The sequence below is a fragment of the Phoenix dactylifera genome, unplaced genomic scaffold (genome assembly GCF_009389715.1).
Source record: "Phoenix dactylifera cultivar Barhee BC4 unplaced genomic scaffold, palm_55x_up_171113_PBpolish2nd_filt_p 000434F, whole genome shotgun sequence".
Lineage (NCBI taxonomy): Eukaryota > Viridiplantae > Streptophyta > Magnoliopsida > Arecales > Arecaceae > Phoenix > Phoenix dactylifera.
Window position 1 is genome coordinate 37,861 of NW_024067870.1, and position 7,364 is coordinate 45,224.

A 7,364-nucleotide genomic window follows, 5' to 3' on the forward strand; every position below is an offset into this window, starting at 1 on the left:
TCAAGCTAATCCTACTGCACCAATCTATTGGTGCGAAGGTTGATCTTCCCTGGCCTGATATCCTCATCCACCGCCTCACGCCCGCACCTCGTCGATCGGTGAACCTCATGCCCGCGTCCTCCTCCCCTGGTCGATCAGTCACCAGCATGTTAGTCTCCTCCCCCTCGGTCTATTAGCCTTCTCCTCTCCTGGTCAAATGGTAAACAACCAAACGAAGCTCTGTTAGAACGGAGGTCGTTCGGTAACTGGAATGTTTCCTTGGAGTTCTGGTTTTGGGAAGGGATTGGAGGGAGGATGACGTTCTTGGTCATCGATGCCGTCACGACTGGCGGTGGAGGCGGATGCCAGCAAGTCCCCAGAGCCTAGCAGCTATTGAACATCGCGATCCACCAAGCGTCGCGGGCGTTGGACGAGGCAAGATGCGTGAGGGCGGACGTTCTCGGGGGCAACGTATAGCAGCACTAGCCATTTGGAAACTTCGCTGCCTGCTTTGTTAGTTTCTTTCGATGTTCTCCTTCGGGATTATGAATATATAAAATATATTGGTGAGCTAGGTTGGAATCATGCTTGCCTCGCGCATGAGTTGCATGTAAACCATTCCATGAAAAGTTTATGACAGTTCTTTTTTCCCTCTTGAAATTCTTAGTTCTTTCTCATGTCTAGATTATATGGATTTCAGTTGAATTCACTGACTTTGGTTACAAAAGTGGAATGCGGGGAGAAGATACCGAATGGATGAAAGCGGTGCTTCGATGTCCCAATCCAATTCATGATGATTGGATTGGAGTGTTCTCCCCTGCAAAATTCAAGTAACTCGCTCAATATTTATTATCCTTTCAGATTAAATAAGGTACCAAAAAAATAGGTTTGGAATTAATCTAAAAATCATGTAGTATGAGCGAACCTTGATAAGTATTTTATCTTATGTTTAGTAAATGAGAATGGTTATGCATTGTTTTTTCTATTTCTCAGTTCATCTACTTGTCCTGCCGAGAATGGTAATGGCAGAGAGCAAGAGCCATTGATATTCTCAGCTCTTCAGCTTTTCAATGACCGGTCCAATCTTTGTAGCAGCAAGCATGGAAAAATGTGACACAAAATCAAGTGATTGCCTCCATTTCTTTCTGATACATGATTTCAGCTGTGGCACGCCTTACTTCTTGCTGCAGACATATTTTGGTTTTTTTGGTGTGCCGAGGCTGCTTTATCATGTCAGGTTCTGTGTTGCTAGAACACCTGAGGTTCTCTCTTTATTAGCCTTTTTCTGTGCCTTCGGGTTGCATGGTTCGACTGACTTTGTAGACGGGTGTGGACTAGTTTTCCAAATCTCTGTTTCTAAAACCTATTCAAAACTATGAAAACGTAGAGGGGGAGGAGAGAAGAACTTTGAGAATATTGTCATATATTTTGTATATTTCAACGAGTACAAGAGCCCACCTTTTATAGTTGAACTCATCTAATCAACCCTATAAATAATCAATTATAGCTTATATACACCAACAAAATATGGCTAAACATGGCAATCCTGGATCATACAGCTCATATACACCAGCATCCTCCTTCATACAACTCATATACACCAACACAATATAGCTAAATATGGCAATCCTAGATCATACAGCTCATAAACACCAATATACAGCTCATATACACCAACATTCATCCTCAAACTCAAGATAGTAGCGAAGATGCCAACTTGACTTTGCTAACCAAATCACGGTGATGCCCTGATAGATGGGCTTTCGTAAAAATATCTGCAAGCTGATCCGCAGAAGCAACATATATTAATTAAATAGTGCCCTGCCTGATATGATGCTGAATGAAGTGACAATATATACACTAATGTATTTTGTGTATAAGGAAATGAAATCAGATAATACTCCTTTCTTCCTGAAAACTCTATTCTTTCTCTTCTCTTCCTCTCATGCACGTAAGTCGCCATCTTCAAGAACCCTAGGGCACGTAGCCATCAAAGGAGAAGTCCTTCACGTCCAAGGACTTGAACCAACCATCAGCTGCGCGGCGGTAAGGGAGAAGTCCTAACCTGAATAGGACTTGTGTTCGGCTATAAGCAAGAAGAGCCTATTTCCGCTTGGCTCTAGTTCTCTTCCACCATCAAAGAACCAGTGATCCATACCTCAATCAGCAAGGGGATGCCCTAGGTGCTGAGGTTTCAGAGGCGGTTCATCCCCCCACAATTGGGATCATAGCTTTCTATCTCCTACAAACTTGAGATCGTTGGCGTTTCTTTGCTCATTCAACTCGATGAGATGGTACAAGAATGACAGCTTCCATGTTGAAGGTAAGGTTGAAAGGTGGCTCCTTACTTGGTGTCCGTCGAGTGGTATAGTAGGCCCACAATATGATGGGCAGCTCGTCCACCCATAGGCCTTTAGCTCGATCAAACCTAATCTTTATCATAAAATACTCTTGATCCTAAAAAATACTGTAGAAGATTATGTTATGCATGTTAGTCATATAGATCATGTTTCTACCTCTTCATTATCTCTAACTAACATTTATTTAATTCCTAAACTTACTTTAAATCTTATTTTTATCTGTCAATTGTGCGAACTTGGTCTTGATGTCTATTTCTCTGGTAATAGTTATTGTGTGCAAGATCATCAAATGGGTTAGCCTCTTGGGACCGCCCGTGTGACTGGACACATGTTTGAGCTCATCAATCTCCACATTCTTCTCAATCAGTTGCATTTACCTCATCTAATTCATCTTTGATTTTTTGGCACTCTCATTTGGGCCATGTTTTTTTTTTGAATAAATTGCGTACTTTATTCTCCACTGATTTGTTATGGTCAGTTAAAATAAAAATATTGATTGTTTATCTTGTCTACTTGTTAAAAAATTGTTTTACGCTTTAATAATAATAATTCCGTTTCTTTTGCACCATTTGATTTGGTTCATTGTGATATCTGGAGCCTTTCGCCCCATGCTATCGTAGGAGAGTCAATATTTTATGATATTTGTTGATGATTACTCTTATTTTACATAATTATATCTCATGCATCGTATATCTAAGTTACCTAACATTTATTATGATTTTATCTATAGTGTTAAATCTTAATTCTTTTGTCATATTAAGGTATTTCATTCAGATAATGCCATAGAAAATAGAGAAATAGAATTTCTTAACTTTCTTCATTAGCAAGGCATCATTCCTTAATGTTCTTGTCCAAGAACATCCCAACAGAATGGGAGTGCTTAATGTAAACATAGGCATATCATCGAAACTATTTGCGCCTTGCTCATATTCTCTTCTTATCTTGAATGCTTCTAAGGTGAAGCAACTCTTATTGTTGTCTAGACAATTAATTGCCTTTCTTCATTCAGATAATACCATAGAAAATAGATAAATGGAATTTCTTAACTTTCTTCATTAGCAAGGCATCATTCCTTAATGTTCTTGTCCAAGAACATCCCAACAGAATGGGAGTGCTTAACGTAAACATAGGCATATCATCAAAACTGTTTGCGCCTTGCTCATATTCTCTTCTTATCTTGAATGCTTCTAAGGTGAAGCAACTCTTACCGTTGTCTAGACAATTAATTGCCTTTCTTCATTCAGATAATGCCATAGAAAATAGATAAATGGAATTTCTTAACTTTTTTATTAGCAAAGCATCGGTCCTCAATATTTTTGTCCAAGAACAACTCAACAGAATGGGAGTTCTAACAAAAACATAGGCATATCATGGAAACTATTTGCACCTTGCTCATATTCTCTTTTTGTCTTGAATGCTTCTAAGGTGAAACAACTCTAACTATTGTCTACACAATTAACTGCTTTTCCTAACTTATCCTTGTCAACCAATCTCTATATGAACATCTATATAGTACCCCTCTTAACTACAGTACTCTTAAGGGCCCATTCTTTTGAGGTTAAATATCATGGGAAAGTTCATCAACTTTCCCATTAACCAACTTATCCATGTTCTTAAGCTCCTCCCAAAATAGTGATGTTACTAAGTTACTTTCTCATAAGGAGCATTTAACCATGAAATGGACAGAAACACCTACCCAACTGAAAGATAGGTAAATTGGTTTCCCATCAGCCAGTAAGGTGGCCCTATTTTTTTACTAAAATACCCCCTTTATGATGATACACCAACAAATCTTGACCTCTCATTTACTTTTTTCATCTGTAATGAATTCTAATCCAAGTAGCAACGCTGTAATCCCCAGCCAATTTTTAGCCATAAGATCGGTGGATTCCGATGAGTCTTTCATAGTTTTTAAGTTAAATTTTTATGATTGATTTGGTGAGATTCTACCTTTTTTTTAAGTTCTATTTCATAATGGCATTCAGTCCTTGAAACCTAGAGGACTAGTATTTTGTTGTGAAAAGGTCACTTGAGAAATGATGATATGTTCTCTTTTAGTTTCTTTCATACCTAAGCATTTTAAGTTCTATGTTAGACATTCTCAAATTTGTACAAATGTCCACTTCTTGGCTCATTGTTGTAGCTCTTATTTTAGTTTGGAAAACCTAATATGGGTTGTAATTTTTTACTTTTGGTAAATCCTAATTCTAGATGGGACTTAAATGTCACGTTAGAAATTTTTTTAAAAAAAATTGACCAAACTAGCCTTAACTGATATAATATCTATCTATGGAGGAGAACAACTGTAAGGCACCATGGGTTTCGAGTTTAATTTTGACAAACCATCTAAAAAAAGCCATGTACTAAAGAAAAAGCAATCTAGATCTCTCAGGCAAGTGCATGCCTCTAATATTTTCTGCTATAGAGAGCTTGTGTCAAGAGTTTTGTCACTTGAGCCAGCCTGTTCATAGTCCATGCCAGGCCATGGAACAACTGATGCACCCTTCAAAAAGAAGGGTTCTCACGTATCTACTAATTTGGATCTTTTTGATGACACACTGCCAAAGCTATCATAGTTCCATTTGTAGACATAGAAATCTTTATCCACAACGACAATATTAAAAAATCATGTCTATGGTATTGGACAAGTAGAACTAGGAATTAACAAATAATGTACTAGCATCTCCAATCTCTATGACGTGGTAGATGGACTGTGAAGTGAGAACAAAACCAGATCAGGAAGGACACCCGTTGTTGGATGTTGGTTAAGAAGGATGCTCGTTGTCGGATGCCGGTTGGAAAGGAAGCTTAGTATTGGTCGCTTGTCGGAAAAGGACGCTTGTGGTCGAGTGGCAAAGCGAGAAAGAAATCTTAGTTACCCAATCTCGAAAAGAAGAAGATTCTTGAAGACGGAAGACTTCGAAGAGATCCAAAAGTCAAAAAAGTGAAAGAGGAGCCTTATTTTTTTTATAGAAATAATTTTGACTTTTCACAATAGATAAATGGTTTCACTAACATTATAAATTTAACTAGGAGTATGTAAAAGTTTAAGTATAATAAATCTAAACTTTAGAGGGTTTTTGTAATTTACTCATATATTTTCTTATGTCCTTAAATAGTTGTTACATCACGTAGGGCTATTTTGGTTAATTATTTTTTTTTGAGGTGGCATTTGAATTTCATTAAAAGTTAATGTTTGACTAACGTTCTATTAAGTTATGGATTAAAGTATTGGATAAAAATAAACCTAAATGGATAATTATAGATTTTTTATATTATTAGGTATAAATATAATTTACCTTGAAGATTTTTATAATTTATTTTTTTTACTATGTTAAATGTTATTCTGCTATCATATACCAGGTTAGATATGAGATCGACCAAAATTCTTGGGAGGTGAAAACTGTTGTGTAAGGGTTCTGAATGAAAAAAAAAAACCCTCTACGTAGGAGGAGATTCCCATACCTCAAGAGGTCAGTTCATATTTGGCTCTGGTTCATAACACCAAAGATTATATTATCCCTTTAGCAAAAAAAATAAATAAATTATATTATCCATGTGAGTCATTGGACGGGGATCTTAGCAGCACTACAGGAAAACCAACTTTTTCCGGCGCTTTTGGCGACCTTTAGTGACGCTAATAAGCGTCGGCTAAAATACCACTGACGCAAACAGAAGCGTCGCCAAAGCGTTGGCAATACTGAAGTGGGAAAAATTTTTCCCGACGCTCTTGAGAAGCGTTGTAAAAGGTGGATTTTTAGCGACGCTTTTTAGCGACCCTTAAAAGCGTCGCTAAAACTACCTACGCCGACGCTTATAAGCGTCGGCTTTGGCCCCAAGTTTTTTTAAAAAAATATTTTTCATCAGGGACTTGGTGTCCCCGATGGTTGTTGGCTTAACTCCCTTCCTCATAATGGCTATCCTCTCATTTCCAGCTGCAGCTCTCCGATTTCCCATCTTCTTCCTCGCAGCTATCTCCAGCAGTAATGGAGATTGTGTGGCCAGCACCAGCTAGTTGAAGAGGGGTTTGGGGAGAACCAGACTGGGAAGCACTCTTCTGTGAAGCAGAATAGTGCTCCTGGGGAACCCATAAATCTCCCATAACGACAACAGGATGGTTCACTGCCGTCGAAGCATTCGGCACCCTTTAAGAAGCAAGAAGCAAAGAGGCAATCAAATTGAATCCAAACCTACCTGCAAATGGCTCTTCACTTCATCATTGGTGAGCCCGTCAACCTTCATCAGTTCTCTGATCTGCTTTGGGGTAGCCACTGCATCAAGAGAAACTTCAATCAGATCAAAAGAACGGAATTGCGCTGTTCTAATTACTGGGAATTGCAAATACCTTGGTGTACCCTTGTCCCCGATGGTGACCAGGAGAAGCTTCATGGCAACCTCATCTTCCACAGAATCTTCCCCGGTCTTGGAACTCCATCGCCCTCAGATGCGCCGATCTGCAGGGTTCCAGAATCAAGAAAATGAAAAACAAAAAACCATTAACAATTAAAATGAAACTTTGGATGCCAAAAGGAACTAGAAAGAACATACCGGAAAAATTAAAGAATTAGAACATACTCATCTCTCTGATCTCTTTCTCTAGCCGCCTCCGAGGCCTTTGAACGTTCCTCGGGGCCTGATCGAACTTTGGATGCCACGAGCCGCGGCCTGGGCCTCCGATGAGGGGAGGGTGAGAGGAGGAGGAGTTTTTGGAGGGAGATGGGGCTGCAAGGCTGGATGGAGAGGTGAGGGGGAGATGAAACTCACGAGATGGACGGGGGCCTCCATTTGCCTGCATCCATGGCCACTCATCGCGTCGGACCACAGCCCGCCTGCCGTCACCGCCGTATCCTCAGCTCGGAGGGGTAGAATACCTTTCTCGACGGCCACCATCGTCCTCGAAGCTCGGAGGGGGAGGGGGATCCGAAGAAGAACAAGTTGGATCAGGGAGGAAGAAGGGGGGGATGGCGGCTGGGTGGAAGGGTTAGGGTTTGCTCCGCGTGCGAGAGAGAGAGAGAGAGGGCAGGG

The 7,364-nt window shown here is 39.9% G+C and overlaps 1 long non-coding RNA gene across 1 annotated transcript; it reads right to left on the reverse strand.

The window, feature by feature from the left end:
* Positions 1-5,508: 5,508 nt before the first annotated feature.
* On the reverse strand, positions 5,509-6,850 carry LOC120106027. Its single transcript, XR_005508260.1, has 2 exons — positions 6,685-6,850; positions 5,509-6,610 (listed from the first exon to the last, which is right to left on the reverse strand). It is a non-coding gene; the product is annotated as an uncharacterized LOC120106027 (long non-coding RNA).
* Between the last annotated feature and the right edge of the window lie 514 nt (positions 6,851-7,364).